The 17,820-nt window shown below is 44.6% G+C and overlaps 1 long non-coding RNA gene across 1 annotated transcript in view; it reads left to right on the forward strand.

Annotated features, from left to right (window-relative positions):
- LOC130295673 (uncharacterized) overlaps nucleotides 1–17,820 on the forward strand; it is a 102,876-nt gene that overhangs the window by 30,088 nt on the left and 54,968 nt on the right. Inside the window, exon 2 of the long non-coding RNA XR_008848955.1 lies at nucleotides 6,401–6,517. This is a non-coding gene — a long non-coding RNA (uncharacterized LOC130295673). The remainder of the gene's footprint in view (nucleotides 1–6,400; nucleotides 6,518–17,820) is intronic.

A 17,820-nucleotide genomic window follows, 5' to 3' on the forward strand; every position in this document is an offset into this window, starting at 1 on the left:
AGGAGACCATATAGTGGATGAATGGCACAGCCCGGAGTTGCCAGCAGCATGAGTAGGCACCAGGCCTTCACAATCCCTAAGCTTAAAAGATGAATTAAGAAATTTTAACCGAAGATTTTGGATAGCGGGTGCTACCTATGAGAAAATTTGAAATTACCCGAACCAGGCCCCACAGCGGCATCAGTAACCCATATATTGCCTGAATGACAGAGCCTGGAGTTGGCTGATGCACGAGTACACACCAGGGCTTCACAACCCCTCCAAAAAAAACACCACAATTTTTGAAAAAGATTTTGGATAGCGGGTGCTACCTATGAGAAAATTTGAAATTCAAAGACCCAGGCCCCACAGCGGAAACAGTAACCCATATATTGCCTGAATGACACAGCCTGGACTTGGCTGATGCACGAGTTCACACCAGGGCTTCACCATCCCCCCAAAAAAACACCACAATTTTAGAAATTTTGGAAAAAGATTTTGGATAGCGGGTGCTACCCATGAGAAAATTTGAAATTAACAGACCCAGGCCCAGCAGCGCCATCATTTTTTAAATTTGAAATTTAAAACAACCTTTGCGTGTCCCGGACCCCAGCGTGTGGGTACGAAGGACCAAATCCAACAAGCCCCCACAGGGCTCATGTGGGCGTGAGATTTAGGCGAAAGTCTCCATTGCCCTGACCGACCATTGTTTCCAAGACTTCTCGCCAAGGCAAACCATGTGAAGAACAGCGTGACACCGCCGTGATCTGCACACATGGTATGCTGAAGGGCCACTGAGACTTGTCCGGGCAGTAGAGGCTTAAGACACAGTGGAGGATGTGGAGGCGGAGTAGCACACTGTCGCAGGACACCAGGGCTTCAGAATCCGAAAGAAAAAACAACCATTTTTAAAATAATTTTAAGAATATTTAGGACAGCGGGTGCTACCTATATGTTGCATGAATGGCACACCCTGGAGTTGGCTGATGCATGAGTACATACTAGGGCTTCACAATCCCTCAAAAAAAACACAATTGTAGAAATTTAAGAAGAAGACTTATGGATAGCAGGTGCTACCTATGAGAAAATTTGAAATTCCCAGACCCAGGCCCAGCAGCGCCATCAGTAAACCATTTATTGCCTGAATGACACAGGCTGGAGTTGGCTGATGCATGAGTACGCACCAAAGCTTCACAATCCCTAATAAAAAAGACAAACATTTTTGACGAAAAATGTTAACGAAAATTTAGGACAGCAAGTGCTCTCTATATATTACCAGAATGACGCAGCCTGGAGTTGGCTGCAGCATGAGGAGACCATTAAAATGTATGATTTTTTTATTTGAAATTTAAATCAAAATTTGTGTCCCGGACCCAGCCGTGTGGGTACAAAGGACATAATCTCACAAGCACCCACAGGGCTCATGTGGCCGTAAGATGTAGGCGCAACATCTCCATAGCCCTGACCGGCCATTTTTGGTTTTTGTACCTTTGTTTATGAACAAGCGCATATCCAAGAGTCCAGAAGACTCTATAATGCAGGGCGGTGGACCACCAAAAGACATTCTTCTATAAAATAATTTTTTTATGAAATAAAGAAGCAGAGTTCATCCCTCTGCGTATTTTTTTTTTTTTAATTTTACTTAAAAAATCACACGCAACAATCGTTCAATGGTGTAATGGTTATTATTGTGGAAAATTCAAGTTTATTGCTGTGATAATTATCAGAAAATTTAAAAAAAACACTACCCAAGAATGTCCCATACATTGCACCATAAGTGTTGAAATTTTAATTAAGCATGTATGTATGTATTTCAAAAATCCTAAAATGAATGGCCCAAGCCCAGAAGCATCAGGAAGTCAAGTACTTCCTGAAAGACACAGGAGCAGTCAGGAGTAGGAATCAGCAGTACCCAAGAGGCTTTAATAACCCCTTACATTGCATGATCACTCGCGAGATCGAGCAATAACACGTGTGTTATGCCCTCAGATGTCCGGGGCTGCACTCGCGCTACACTGAACGGACCAGCGTGTGTCTATCTTTCACCGACAGATGCAGGTAACCCGCTGAACCCCCTTCGCGATAGGGATCAGGGATTGCAATTATTTGCCAGGAAAGAAGAATCACAACTAATCATAAGCTTGGGTTCATTAAGTCCCTGCCCTTTGTACACGCCGCATGTCTCTACTACCGATTGGATGGTTTAGTGAGGTCCTCGGATCGGCCCCGGCGGGGTAGGAGAAGGCCCTAGCAGAGCGCCGAGAATTTTAAGATCATTGTTGAAATTAGCATTAAAGGGGTATTCCAGGCAAAAACATTTTTTTTTATATATCAACTGGCTCCGGAAAGTTAAACAGATTTGTAAATTACTTCTATTAAAAAAATCTTAATCCTTCTAATAGTTATTAGCTTCTGAAGTTGAGTTGCTGTTTTCTGTCTAACTACTTTCTGATGACTCACGTCCCGGGAGCTGTCCAGCTCCTATGGGGATATTCTCCCATCATGCAAGGGATATTCTCCCATTATGCACAGCTCCCGTGACGTGACATCATCATTGAGCAGTTAGACAGAAAACTTCAGAAGCTAATAACTATTGGAAGGATTAAGATTTTTTAATAGAAGTACTTTACAAATCTGTTTAACTTTCAGGAGCCAGTTGATATATAAAAAAAAGTTTTTGCCTGGAATACACCTTTAACCCCTTAAGGACCAAGGACGTACCGGTACGTCCTTGGTCCTGCTCTTCTGATATAACGCGGGGTTACACAGTAACCCCGCGTCATATCATGGCGGGCCCGGCGTCATAGTGAAGCCGGGACCCGCCTCTAATAGCGCGCAGCGCCGATCGCGGCTAAAAGTGAAAGTGAAAGTTCCCGGCTAGCTCAGTCGGGCTGTTCGGGATAGCCGCGGCTAATCGCGGCATCCCGAACAGCTGACAGGACAGCGGGAGGGCCCCTTCCTGCCTCCTCGCTGTCCGATCGCCGAATGACTGCTCAGTGCCTGAGATCCAGGCCTGAGCAGTCATCCGGCAGAATCGTTGATCACTGGTTTCTTATGAGAAACCAGTGATCAACATAGAAGATCAGTGTGTGCAGTGTTATAGGTCCCTATGGGACCTATAACACTGCAAAAAAAAAGGGAAAAAAAAAAGTGAATAAAGATCATTTAACTCCTCCCCTATTAAAAGTTTGAATCACCCCCCTTTTCCAATAAAAAAAAAACAGTGTAAATAAAAATAAAAATAAACAAATGTGGTATCACCGCGTGCGGAAATGTCCGAATTATAAAAATATATCATTAATTAAACCGCTCGGTCAATGGCGTGCGCGCAAAAAAATTCCAAAGTCCAAAATAGTGCATTTTTGGTCACTTTTTATATCATTTAAAAATGAATAAAAAGTGATCAATAAGTCCTAGCAATGCAAAAATAGTACCGTTAAAAACTTCAGATCACGGCGCAAAAAAATGAGCGCTCATACCGCCCCATACACGGAAAAATAAAAAAGTTATAGGGGTCAGAAGATGACAATTTTAAACGTATTAATTTTCCTGCATGTAGTTATGATTTTTTCCAGAAGTCCGACAAAATCAAACCTATATAAGTAGGGTATCATTTTAATCGTATGGACCTACAGAATACATATCAGGTGTCATTTTTACCGAAAAATGTACTACGTAGAAACGGAAGCCCCCAAAAGTTACAAAACAGCGTTTTTTTTCAATTTTGTCGCACAATGATTTTTTTCCCGCTTCACCATAGATTTTTGGGCAAAATGACTGACGTCATTACAAAGTATAATTGGTGGCGCAAAAAATTAGCCATCATATGGATTTTTAGGTGTAAATTTGAAAGAGTTATGATTTTTTAAAGGCAAGGAGCAAAAAACGAAAATGCAAAAACGGAAAAACCTCCGGTCCTTAAGGGGTTAAGCATGTATTAGCTACTGCTAAACTTCCAAAAATTTAAGGCCCAAGGCCTGAGGCATCAGGGAGGCAATTATTTCCTGAAAGACACAGAATGAATCAGGAGCAGTAATTCACAGTACCCAAGAGGGTTTCACAACCAACCCCTTACATTTAAAAGTCAATGTTGAAATTTGCATTAAGCATGTATTTAGCTACTGCTAAACATCCAAAAATTGAAGGCCCAAGGCCTGAGGGCAGGGAGGCAAGTAGTTCCTGAAAGACACAGAATGAGTATGGCGCAGGCATTCGCAGTACTCAAGAGGGTTTCATAACCCCTTACATTTAACCTCTTAAGGACCCAGGACGTACGGGTACGTCCTGGGTCCCGGTCCTGCGATATAACGCGGGGTCACACGGTGACCCTGCATCATATCGTGGCAGGCCCGGCATCATAGTGAAGCCGGGACCCGCCTCTAATAGCACACAGCACTGATTTAGCTGAGCCGCGCAGCTAAAAACAAAAGTGAAAGTTGCTGGTTAGTTCAGGGAGCTGTTCGGGATCGCCGCGCTATAATCGCGGCATCCCGAACAGCTGTAGCACAGGAGGAAGGTCTCTTACCTTCCTTCCTGCAGTCCAATCGCCGATTGAATGCTTCAAGCCTGAGATCCAGGCTTGAGCATTCAATTGCCAAAAACACTGTTTGATCCATTCCTATGGAGATGGATCAATCAGTGTAAAAGATCAGTTAATGCACTGTTATAGCCCCCCCTGGGGGCTATAATATGGCATAAGAAAAGTGTAAAAAAATCATTAAGCCTTTCAATGATCCCTTCCCCTAATAAAAGTTTGAATCACCTGGCATTTCCAAGAATAAAAAAAAAAACTGTGTAAATGAAAATAAAAACAAACATATGTGGTATCATAGTGTGAGGAAATGTCCGAATTATAAAAAATATACTGCTTTTTAAACCGCACGTTCAATGGCGTACGCGCAAAAAAATTCCAAAGTCCAAAATAGCGCATTTTGATCACTTTTTATACCACAAAAAAGTCAATAAAAAGTGATCAAAAAGTCTGATCAGAACAAAAATGGTACCGCTAAGAACTTCAGATCACGGCGCAAAAAAAATTAGCCCTCATAGCACCCTGACCACAGAAAGATAAAAAAGTTATAGGGGTCAGAAGATGACCATTTTAAGTGTATAAATTTTCCTGCATGTATTCATGATTTCTTTCTGAAGTGATACAAAATCAAACCTATACAAGTAGGGTATAATTTTAACCATATGGACCTACAGAATAAAGATAAGGTATCATTTTTGCCAAAAAATGTACTGCGAAGCTCCAAAAACGTACAAAATAGTGTTTATTCATCAATTTTGTCGCACATTGATTTTTTTCCCCGTTTCACAGTAGATTTTTGGGTAAAATGACTGATGTCATTACAAAATAGAATTAGTGACGCAAAAAATAAGCCATCATATAGAATATTAGGTGAAAATTTTTAAGAGTTATGATTTTTTAAAGTTAAGGAGGAAAAATTGAAAATTAAAAAAAGGAAAAAGCCCGGGTCCTTAAGGGGTTAAAGATCAATGTTGACATTTGCATTAAGCATATATTTAGCTACTGCTAAACATCCAAAAATTAAAGGCCCAAGGCCAGAAGCATCAGTGAGGCAAGTAGTACCTGAAAGACACAGGATGAGCCAGGAGCAGGCAATCGCAGTACCCAAGAGGGTTTCATAACCAACCCCTTACATTTAAAGATCATTTTTTTCTCTTCTTCGCCCCCCCCCCACACCCTTCCCCCCTACTGTCTCCCGCCTTCGCAATGAGTATTTTGGAATTGACAAAAATGCGTTTCAGACTCTCCGATTATGTTAAGGAAAAAGAAAGAAAAGTTTCAAATTTTGTTAGAAATCATGTAAATAGAATAAGGCACCTAAAATCTGGATAAATTATTCATTATATTTCCTCAATCCGCCGGTATAGCTGACGCTAGAGTACGAACAATAAGAAAATTCACACTCACCACTTAGCGTGAGAAACACGCCCACATTTTTATTTTATTTTACTTTATTTCTTTTTCCTCTTCGCCCCCCCCCCCCCCATATTGTCCCCTGCTATCATAATGAGTATTTTGGAATCGGCAAAAGTGGGTTTCAGACTCTCCTGTTATGTTATGCTAAGGAAAAAGAGAGAAAACAAAGTTTAGAATTTGTTAGAAATTATATAAATAGAACAAGGCATCTAAAATGTGGATAAATTACTTATTGTTTCCTCAATTAGCCGGTATAGCTGACGCTAGAGTATGAATAAGAAGAAAAATCATACTCACCACCTAGCGTGGGAAACACGCCAATTTTTTTTGTTTATGTATTAATTTTTCTTTAAATTATTTGTTTCATTATTTGTTTTGTTGCATCTCCGCTAAAGGGGATACTAATGGAAGAAAGTTGTGTGAATGTATGTATGTAAAGGTATTCATCTGCTTCCCCTCCCCCCTCCTACTCAGGAAATTAACATGGGAAACCCCGAAGGTTAAAGAAGAGTATCAACTTAAAGCATTATGGCACTCCGACTGACCTCCGTTAATTGCAAAGGCTTGAATTCCCCAATCAAAAGAAACAAGGTATGGAAGAAAGCACTAGAGTTAAAAACCGATATATTATGTTTACAAGAAACACATTTAAAAATAAAAGACACATATAGATTAAATCACAAATTCTTTCCAACTATTTTTCATGCACCAGCTCCAGGGAAGAAAGGAGGAGTAGCTTTGATATTTAGAGATTCTATCTCACTAACAAATCCCGTAACTCAGTGAGACAAAGAGGGAAGATATATAATCTTTAGAGGAGGTATTAATGGGGTTCAATATGTATTAATAGGAATAAATGCTCCTAATTCCAGCCAAAATAAGTTTTTACGTTCAGTGCTCCGTAAAACCTCATTTTCAAGTAAGGATAATGTTGTAATTATGGGTGACTTTAACCAAACAATTTGGCCCTCTGTGGATTCTACATCTAGGGTACATTATAATGAGCCAACTGAGATGGTCAAGATTATGGCCCAATATGATTTGTTTGATGTCTGGAGGATACGCCATCCAACGGAGGCAAATTTTGCATTCTTTTTGCATATGCATGCGGTATATACCCGCATTGATTATTTTCTGATCAGCAGGCCTCTTTTGGATGGCGTGTTATCTACAGACATTAAGACTATCTCGTGGTCAGATCACGCCCCGATTCAATTAATACTACGGAAGACAAGCCCCACCCCGGGGTACAGACCATGGAGAGCTAAAGCCCATATTATAATGAACGAGGACCTAAGACTGAACATGTCCTCGTTCATTGATTCATTCTTAGAAATAAATAAAAACTCGGTGAGTACATCTTCCATGCTCTGGTGTGCTTTGAAATCAACAATTAGAGGCCAATTGATAAGTCAAAACGCTTTCTATAATAAACAAAGTAAATCTAAAAGAGTAGCTTTATTAACAAAGCTTGCGGAACTACATAGGAAGAATAAAAACCAATACAACAATACAACAGCTGAAGAGATTACTGATATAACTTCGGAACTACACAATCTTGATCTATATAAGTTTAATAAGGCACTTCAAAATAAAAAGTTAGGTACTTACTGGCTAGCCAATAGACCAGGAAAGTATTTAGCTAGACAAATCCAAAGGAAGAATAAAAGAGATAAAATTGATTATATAGCCCTGCCCACATGAGATAGAGTCTACGACCCAAAGAGTGTGGCAAATGCCTTCGCTGAATATTACAGCAGTTTGTATAATTTAAAAGAAGACTCTAAAATTAACCAGCCAACTGATGAAATAATAAATAATTTCTTGTCACAAATTAATTTACCTGTTATCTCTGAATCACAGAACATAAACTTGTCCCAACCTATCCTTGAAAAGGAAGACACTAAACATATACATAAACTAACCTCAGCAAAAGCTCCAGGACCAGATGGGTTAATATGTGAACTCTATAAAACACATACAAACAAAATAACCCCAATATTAACAGGTATTCAATGAAATACTTAGTTCAGGTTCAGTGAGGGCCGAGATGTTGGAGGCAACTGTGATTACAATCCCTAAAGAAGGAAAGATTTTATCTTTAACATCAAATTACAGGCCAATCTCCTTCCTTAATGAAGATATTAAGCTCTACGCCAAAATTATTGCAGATAGAATAAATAAAATACTCCCTAACATAGTACAAGTCGATCAGGTCGGATTCATAAAAGGGCGCCAAACATTGGACGGTACTAGACGAGTCCTGGACCTGATCAATATAGTGGGGCGCGGTCGGGTGCCTTCTCTTTTCCTAGGATTGGATGCGGAGAAGGCATTCAACCGCGTACACTGGGGATACCTGGTCTCAGTGATGACCAAATTCGGCTTTCCCCAAAAATTAATCTCAGCTATAATGGCCCTGTACTCTGCTCCTAGTGCTAGAGTATATACGGAGGGAGTATTATCAAAGAAATTTGTCATCTCAAATGGTACAATACAGGGCTGCCCCCTGTCCCCATTGTTGTTTACCTTGGCAATAGAGCCTTTTGCAGAACAAGTGAGGAGATCGAAGGGAATCCAGGGCATTCAAGTAGGGAACGACGAACATCGTATAAGTTTGTTTGCTGATGATATTCTTATTTCATGTACCAACCCAACAGAATCTTTAAAATCACTAATGGCCCTGATTGCACAATTTTCATCAATTAGTTATTATAAATTAAATGTCTCCAAATCCATAGCCTTATTATTACATATAGACTTAGACACCAAATTACAATTAGAAAAATCTTACCCCTTTTACTGGACCAATAAGTCAATGACCTATTTGGGTATCGACTTAGCCCCTTCTCTACACGATTCTATTAAAATAAATATAAACAGGCTCTGTCGCCAATTAAACACAGACATAGGCTCATACATACGACTTCCGATTTCTTGGATAGGCAGAATAGCAGTCTCAAAAATGATATTATTGCCTAAGATCTTATATACCCTCTGAAATCTTCCAGTAAAAATTACAATGAAGACAATCAACACTCTCCAACAAATAATACAAAATTTTGTTTGGGGAAATAAGAAGCCTCGTATAGCAGCAAAAATTTTATATAAACCATTGGAAAAAGGAGGTCTAGGCTACCCTAATATTTTAAATTATTATAGAGCTATAATACTTACCCAAACACAAAGATTGTGGCATAATGATTTGGATGTGCACTGGGTTGCCCTGGAAGCTCAGGCAGCGGGAGTAATATATCCCAGAGAGATATTGTGGGAAGCAGCACTCCAAAATAGGACTAAAATAAGATTTCCTTCCGCATTGGAAGCAAGCATAACAGAGTGGCTGAAAGCCTTAAAACAAAATATTATTAATTTGGGGAGATTGGAAGATATCCCGATGGAAGTCATACAACATCTATTGCCTGCAACTGACTTGTCCATATTGATAAGTAAAGGGGTTAAGACAGTGGGCTCTATTTATGAAAAGGGAGTGCTCCTTCAATTTCCCCAAATTTCAATTAAGTATGGAATTTCCTCTAAAGATTTTTTTAAATATTTGCAACTCAGACACTGTATCTCATCTTTTAAAGGGAGGAATCCTTTGGAGAAATCGGCTTATAGTGAATATTTCTTTAAATCCAAGGTATTTCTAAAACGTATAAAGCTCTCCAATTAATAAAGCAGAGTTATAGGCAAAGTTACCAGGATAGTTGGGAATTACCATTACAGAAGAAAAATGGGCTTTTATATACACTATTCCAATAAAGGTATCTCACTGCGTATCTCACCTAGAATCCTCACATAAGCTGCTGTATAGATGGTATATGACCCCGTTGAAAATAACTAAATTTAACATGACCAACTCCTCTTTGTGTTGGCGATGCGATTCACAGGAGGGGTCAATGTTACACATATGGTGGAATTGTATAAAAATTCAGCCCTTTTGGAGTAGTGTTTACTACACATTAAGCAAATTATTAGAAACCGAGGACATCCAGGGCTTGGGTCCGGGAATGGCCCTCTTGTCTCTGGGACTGGAGGTATTATCATTAGAGAAAATAACAATAAGTTACCATATGCTGGCCACAGCCCGTGTAGGTATTGCAAGATGTTGGAAATCCCAGGAACTCCCCCAAATCCCTAGTATCTTAAGAGATATAAAACAGACTTGCATTATGGAGAAATTGAGACTAGATAGTTTGCCTAATCAGAGAAATAGAAGGAAATGGAGAAAAATCTGGGAATCTTTCGAGATACAAATTCAAGAGTTAGGAAACTGAGGGGAAGTTAGTTAGTTAGAAAAAACAGTAAGTAAAACAGATTATGGGTGGAGATTAGAGGGAAGCAGAGGATGCCTAGGAAATATGGAGAGTATGAATGGAGTGGAAAAGAGATTTAAATTGCTTAAACTTTTTCTGTTGTTTAGTATTGTCAAATATCATTGTTTGAGTTTCTTTTCCTGTATGTCTTTTAAAGAAATAAAAAAAAATAAAAAAAAATAAAGATCAATGTGGAAATTTGCATTAAGCATGTATTTAGCTACTGCTTAACATCCAAAAATTAAAGGCCCAAGCCCAGAAGTATCAGTGAGGCAACTAGTTCCTGAAAGACACAGGATGAGCCAGGAGCAGGCAATTGCAGTACCAAAGAGGGTTCCATAACCCTAATTGATAACCCAAGAGGGTTTCATAACCAACCATAATTGGGAAATGTTGGTGTAGCAGCATGGTCAATCTACTCTGAGGCATCTGGCATTGGTGGCTGGAAATCCTGGCTGATCCATCCCTGATTCATTCAAACGTCAGTCTCTCCACATTTTTGGTGGACAGACGAGTTCGCCTTGGGGTGACTATTGCCCCGGCTGCACTAAACACCCGCTCTGATGGCACACTACTGGCCGGGCAGGACAGCTTTTGCAGGGCAAACTCTGCTAGTTGTGGCCATAAATTTAAAGTTTGGCTGCCCAGAAGTCCAGCGGATCTTCAATGGTTGTTGGCATGGCCATGTCAAGGTATGCCACCACCTGTTGGTTCAGGTCCTGCTCCATGTCTCCCTGCTGCTGATGAGTTGCTTCACTATGCGGGTGAAGAAAGCTACTCATCAGCGACTGTAGACTCAGGCTGCTGCTGATTGAGCTGGTACTGCTCCTCCCAACCCTCCCCAGCAGCCATGGCAGTGGAAGGCGAGCGCAGAGGGCCCCCCGAGTCAGACCTGCGAGTGGATGGACCATGTGGCATCAGCCAACTGACTACGTAGAATGTCTCTGTAGTAGGTCAGTTTTTCCTCCCTCTCAGTGGGTGTAAAAAAGGCCCTCATTTTAGGACGGTAGCGAGGGTCTAATAAGGTCGATATCCAGAAGTCATCCCGCTGACGAATTTTGACAATTCGGGGGTCACTACGCAAGCAACTGAGCATGCATCGTGCCATTTGCGCCAGTGACTCGGAGGGACTACCTGCCTTCATCTCCACTGCATACTGCCACAGTGTGTCTGGGTCCTCTGTCTCAACTTCCTCATAACCCTTCAGCTCCTCTGGCTGCTCCTGCTCCTCCTCTCCTGCCGAAGACTAGAAACACCGGCCATCTTATCCAACCTAAACTGTACTCCGCTCTGCCCCTCATCCTCCTCCCCCAGTTCAGCCCCCACAGGGCTCATGTAGCCTTGAGATGTAGGCGCAGCGTCTCCATTGCTGTGACCAGTCATGGTTTCAATCATTTGTTGTAGGAAATGTAAGAGTGGAATTACGTCGTTCATTGCGTAATCCAGGCGACTCACAAATAATGTGGCTTCCTCAAAGGGCCTCAGCAAACGGCAGGTGTCACGTATGAGCTGCCACTGGTTCACATTGAAGTTACACAGGGGAGTACTCCTATCTGCTTGAATCATCAAGAAATCGGTGATGGCTTTTCTTTGTTCGTATAGTCTGTCCAACATATGGAGGGTGGAATTCCAACGTGTCGCAACGTCACAAATAAGACTATGTTGTGGGATACCGTTCTGACGCTGCAGCTCAAGGAAGGTGTGCTTGGCGGTGTACGAGTGGCTGAAGTGCATGCACAGTTTCCTTGCCATTTTCAGGATGTTTTGCAAATGGGGTGAAGACTTGAGGAAGTGCTTGGCAACCAGATTCAACACGTGTGCCATGCTGGGCGCATGTTTCACACTTCCTTGTCGCAGCGCGGACACAATGTTCTTCCCGTTGTCTGTCAAAATGGTTACCATTTCCAGATTTTGTGGAGTAAGCCATACTCCACCGGCACGTTTGGCTCCTGAATTTGCACTACTGCCACCACGCTGACTGCCAACCGTGCTACTGCCTTGCTGCCTCAAGGGCAACCTGCAACTCTCTTCTCCTGATGATGATGAAGCCCCTTCTGCACCCGGCTCCCAATTGCGATCGGCTTCATCGTCATCAACAGTTGTGTGCACGTCACTGATGTCCTTCTCAGGTTCCCCAACAGTGTCTGCTTCAGGACCCTGAACACTTGCAAAACCGCCTCTATTACGCCGAGCGCTCCAGGACCCGGAGCGCTCGCAGCGTTTTCCTGTTCGCAGCGCCCCGGTCAGACCCGCTGACCGGGAGCGCTGCGATAATGTCCCTAGCCGGGATGCGATCCACGATGCGGGACGCGTCCGCTCGCGATTCGCATCCCGGTCCGCTTACCAGACTCGTTCCCCGTCTGTTTGTCCCGACGCGCGCGGCCCTGCTCCCTAGGGCGCGCGCGCGCCGGCTCTCTGCGATTTAAAGGGCCGGTGCGCCGCTGATTGTGATTGGCGCCTGGTTCTAATTAGTGTGTTCACCTGTGCACTTCCCTATATAACCTCACTTCCCCTTTCCTTCCTTGCCGGATCTTGTTGCCATTGTGCCAGTGAAAGCGTTCTTTGTATGCCCCAAGCCAGTGTTCCAGACCTCTTGCCGTTGCCCCTGACTACGATCCTTGCTGCCTGCCCTGACCTTCTGCTACGTCCGACCTTGCTCTTGCCTAATCCCTTGTACCGCGCCTATCTCAGCAGTCAGAGAGGTTGAGCCGTTGCCGGTGGATACGACCTGGTTGCTACCGCCGCTGCAAGACCATCCCGCTTTGCGGCGGGCTCTGGTGAATACCAGTAGCAACTTAGAACCGGTCCGCCGGCACGGTCCACGCCAATCCCTCTCTGACACAGAGGATCCACCTCCAGCCTGCCGAATCCTGACAGTAGATCCGGCCATGGATCCCGCTGAGGTCCCGCTGCCAGTTGTCACTGACCTTACCACGGTGGTCGCCCAGCAGTCGCAACAGATAGCGCAACAAGGCCATCAGCTGTCTCAACTGACTGTTATGCTACAACAGCTTCTACCTCAGCTTCAGCAACCATCTCCTCCGCCAGCTCCTGCACCTCCTCCTCCGCGAGTGGCTGCATCCAGCCTCCGCTTATCTTTGCCGGACAAATTCGATGGGGACTCTAGACTTTGCCGTGGTTTTCTCTCGCAATGTTCCCTGCATTTGGAGATGATGTCGGACCAATTTCCAACTAAACGGTCGAAGGTGGCTTTCGTGGTTAGTCTCCTGTCTGGGAAGGCCCTGTCATGGGCCACACCGCTCTGGGACCGCAATGATCCTGTCACTGCCACTGTACAGTCCTTCTTCGCTGAGGTTCGAAGTGTCTTCGAGGAACCAGCACGAGCTTCTTCTGCCGAGACTGCCCTGCTGAACCTGGTCCAGGGTAATTCTTCTGTAGGCGAATACGCCATCCAATTTCGTACCCTCGCCTCTGAATTATCTTGGAATAACAAGGCCCTCTGCGCGACCTTCAAAAAAGGCCTATCCAGTAACATCAAAGATGTGCTGGCCGCACGAGAAATCCCTGCCAACCTGCATGATCTTATTCATTTGGCCACCCGCAGTGACATGCGCTTTTCCGAAAGACGCCATCAGGATATGGACTTTGTTCACACTAAGCGATTTCTCTCCCCGGCTCCTCTCTTCTCTGGTCCGATGCAATCTGTTCCTGTGCCTTCTGCCGTGGAGGCTATGCAAGTAGACCGGTCTCGCCTGACACCACAAGAGAGGACACGCCGCCGCAATGAGAACCTATGCCTGTACTGTGCCAGTATCGAACACTTTCTGAAGGATTGTCCTATTCGTCCTCCACGTCAGGAAAGACGCACTCCGATTCCGCACAAAGGTGAGACAGCTCTAGGTGTGAACTCCACGTCTTACTGTGTCTGTGCGGATTTCTTCTTCTAACTCCAACTTCTCAGCTGTGGCCTTCTTGTATTCTGGATCTGCAGGAAATTTTATTTTGGCCTCTTTCGTTAACAGGTTCAACATCCCAGTGACCAGTCTCGCCAGACCTCTCTACATCGCTTCAGTTAATGGAGAAAGATTGGACTGTACTGTGCGTTACCGCACAGAACCCCTGTTAATGTGCATTGGACCTCATCACGAAAAAATTTAATTTCTGGTCCTCTCTAGCTGCACTTCTGAAATTCTTCTCGGACTGCCTTGGCTCCAACGCCATTCCCCTACCCTTGACTGGACCACCTGGGAAATCAAGAACTGGGGTGCTTCTTGCCACAAAAAATGCCTCACGTCTGCTCCCACTCCTGCCAGTCAAACCCCTATGGCTCCTCCTGTACCAGGTCTCCCCAGGGCCTATTTGGACTATGTCGATGTTTTTTGCAAAAAACAGCAGAGACTTTGCCTCCTCACAGGCCTTATGACTGCCCTATATATCTCCTTCCTGGTACTACTCCACCCCGGGGCAGGATCTATCCTCTGTCAGCTCCTGAGACACAAGCCATGTCGGATTACATCCAAGAAAATTTAAAAAGGGGATTCATCCGCAAGTCTTCCTCTCCTGCCGGAGCGGGGTTCTTCTTTGTCTCCAAAAAATACGGTTCCTTACGGCCATGCATCGATTACTGCAGTCTTAATAAGATCACTATAAAAAAACGCTATCCCCTGCCTCTTATCGACCGCCTACGTGGCACTAACATCTTCACCAAATTGGATTTAAGAGGTGCATATAATCTCATCCGCATCAGGGAAGGGGATGAGTGGAAGACCGCATTTAATACCAGAGACGGACACTTTGAATATCTGGTTATGCCCTTTGGGCTCTGCAACGCCCCTGCTGTCTTCCAGGACTTTGTGAATGACATTTTTCATGATCTGTTATATACCTGTGTTGTGGTTTACTTGGACAACATTTAGATTTTCTCTTCTAACCTCGAAGATCACCGCCGTCATGTCCGTCTGGTGCTCCAGAGACTCCGTGACAATCAATTATATGCCAAGATGGAGAAATGTCTCTTTGAATGCCAATCTCTTCCCTTCCTAGGATATTTATTCTCTGGCCAGGGACTTCAAATGGACCCAGACAAACTGTCAGCCGTGTTAGATTGGCCACGCCCCTCCGGACTCCGAGCTATCCAACGCTTCTTGGGGTTTGCCAATTACTACAGACAATTTATTCCACATTTTCCCACCATTGTGGCCCCAATTGTGGCCCTAACCAAGAAAAACGCCAACCCTAAGTCCTGGCCTCCCCAAGCAGACGAGCCATTCAACCGTCTCAAAACTGCCTTTTCTTCTGCTCCTGTACTCTCCAGACCTGATCCATCTAAACCCTTCTTACTGGAGGTAGATGCCTCCTCGGTGGGAGCCGGAGCTGTACTCCTACAAAAAAACTCTTCTGGACATAACATTACTTGTGGTTTCTTTTCTAAGACCTTCTCTCCGGCAGAGAAAAATTACTCCATTGGTGATCGAGAACTGCTGGCCATAAAACTAGCCCTCGAGGAATGGAGGCACCTGCTGGAGGGTTCCAAATACCCAATTATCATATACACATATCACAAGAATCTCTCTTATCTTCAGTCTGCCCAACAGCTGAACCCACACCAGGCTAGGTGGTCGTTGTTTTTTGCTCGTTTTAACTTTGAGATTCATTTTCGCCCTGCTGACAAAAACATCAGGGCTGACACCCTCTCTCGTTCCTCTGATGCCTCCGAAACGGAAGCCCCCCTGCAACACATTGTTCCTCCTGAGTGTCTGATCTCCTCTTCCCCAGCTTCCATCAGACAAACACCTCCTGGAAAGACTTTCATCCCTCCATGCCAGCGCCTCAAGATCCTCAGGTGGGGACACTCCTCGCACCTCGCCTGCCATGCTGGCGTCAAGAAGTCCATCCAACTCATCTCTCGATTTTATTGGTGGCCTACCCTGGAAGCAGATGTTGCTGATTTTGTTCGGGCTTGTACAGTCTGTGCCCGGGACAAGACTCCTCGCCAGAAGCCTGCCGGCCTCCTTCATCCTCTTCCTGTCCCTGAGCTACCATGGTCTCAGATTGCTATGGACTTTATAACGGACCTGTCTTTATCCCATGGCAACACAGTCATTTGGGTGGTCGTTGATCATTTCTCCAAGATGGCACATTTTATTCCACTTCCAGGCCTTCCTTCTGCGCCACTGTTGGCGAAACAATTTTTTGTGCACATTTTTCGCCTTCACAGGCTTCCCACGCATATCGTCTCGGATAGAGGCGTTCAATTTGTGTCGAAATTCTGGAGAGCTCTCTGTAATCAACTAAAAATTAAATTTCTCGTCTTCCTATCATCCCCAATCCAATGGGCAAGTAGAGAGAGTTAACCAGGTTCTTGGTGACTATTTGCGACATTTTGTTTCCTCCCGCCAGGATGATTGGGCCAATCTTCTACCCTGGGCTGAATTCTCGTACAATTTCAAAGTCTCTGAATCCTCTGCTAAATCCCCGTTCTTTGTGGTGTACGGCGTCACCCTCTTCCCCTCCTCCCCACTCCCACGCCTTCTGGTTTGCCCGCTGTTGACGAGTTTACCCGGGACTTCTCCACCATCTGGAAAGAGACTCAAAAATCCCTCCTACAGGCCTCATCCCGGATGAAGAAGCATGCCGACAAAAAGAGAAGAACTCCTCCTGTCTTTGCTCCTGGAGACAAAGTGTGGCTCTCCGCCAAGTATATCCGCTTCCGTGTCCCCAGTTATAAACTGGGACCACGTTATCTTGGACCCTTTAAAAACAAGTGCCAAATCAATCCTGTCTCCTACAAACTCCTTCTTTCCCCTTCTCTCCGTATTCCTAACGGTTTTCATGTTTCTCTCCTTAAACCGCTTATCCTTAACCGCTTCTCTCCCAAGGTTGTCGCTCCCACTCCTGTCTCCAGGTCCTCAGATGTCTTCTCGGTTAAAGAAATTCTCGCGTCTAAGACGGTCAGAGGTAAAAGAAAATTTCTCGTAGATTGGGAGAATTGCGGTCCTGAGGAGAGGTCGTGGGAACCCGAGGATAACATTCTCGACAAGGACCTCATTCACAAATTTTCAGATTCCAAAAAGAGGGGGAGACCCAAGGGGGGGGGGGGGGTACTGTTACGCCGAGCGCTCCGGGTCCGCGCTCCTCCCCGGAGCGCTCGCAGCGTTTTCCTGTTCGCAGCACCCTGGTCAGAGCTGCTGACCGGGAGCGCTGCGATAATGTCCCTAGCCGGGATGCGATCCGCGATGCGGGACGCGCCCGCTCGCGATTCGCATCCCGGTCCGCTTACCAGACTTGTTCCCCGTCTGCTCTGTCCCGGTGCGCGCGGCCTCGCTCCCTAGGGCGCGCGCGCGCCGGCTCTCTGCGATTTAAAGGGCCGGTGCGCCGCTGATTGGCGCCTGGTTCTAATTAGTGTGTTCACCTGTGCACTTCCCTATATAACCTCACTTCCCCTTTCCTTCCTTGCCGGATCTTGTTGTCATTGTGCCAGTGAAAGCGTTCTTTGTATGTCCCAAGCCAGTGCTCCAGACCGCTTGCCGTTGCCCCTGACTACGATCCTTGCTGCCTGCCCTGACCTTCTGCTACGTCCGACCTTGCTCTTGCCTAATCCCTTGTACCGCACCT

This window comes from Hyla sarda, chromosome 11, assembly GCF_029499605.1.
Source record: "Hyla sarda isolate aHylSar1 chromosome 11, aHylSar1.hap1, whole genome shotgun sequence".
Taxonomy (NCBI): Eukaryota; Metazoa; Chordata; class Amphibia; order Anura; family Hylidae; genus Hyla; species Hyla sarda.